Here is a 444-nt window from a genome sequence, read left to right as displayed (position 1 = left end):
GTGGCTGCTGGGAATTGGACTCAGGACTCTGCTGGCCCAGCTCGTTCTGGCATAATTCACTGTAGCTGTCTTCAGACACACCAGAAGAGGGCATCATATCTCATTATGGGTGGTTGTGAGCCACCATGTGGTTGCTGGGATTTGAACTCAGGACCTCTGGAAGAGCAGTCAGTGCTTTTAGCCACTGAGCCATCTCGCCAGCCTCAGTCTGTGTTTTGGTCTCCAAGTCTCTCTAGTTGTAATGCAAGATGGGCCTCAGCTATGTTTCTGTTTGGATCTGAACAATGACCATAATTGTGAAAAACAATGAGGGGCTCTTCCATGGTCTTATTCCCTGTTTCTTCCTACCCTAAGCCTGGATGTGAGGGTGCTCAGAAACCTTGTTTGTGAACTTGAAAAGAGTCTGCCAGGTGGATTTCTGAGTTCGAGGCCAGTCTGGTCTAC

This window comes from Mastomys coucha, chromosome X (assembly GCF_008632895.1).
Source record: "Mastomys coucha isolate ucsf_1 chromosome X, UCSF_Mcou_1, whole genome shotgun sequence".
Taxonomy (NCBI): Eukaryota; Metazoa; Chordata; class Mammalia; order Rodentia; family Muridae; genus Mastomys; species Mastomys coucha.
Note: the sequence above shows the minus strand (reverse complement) of the source record.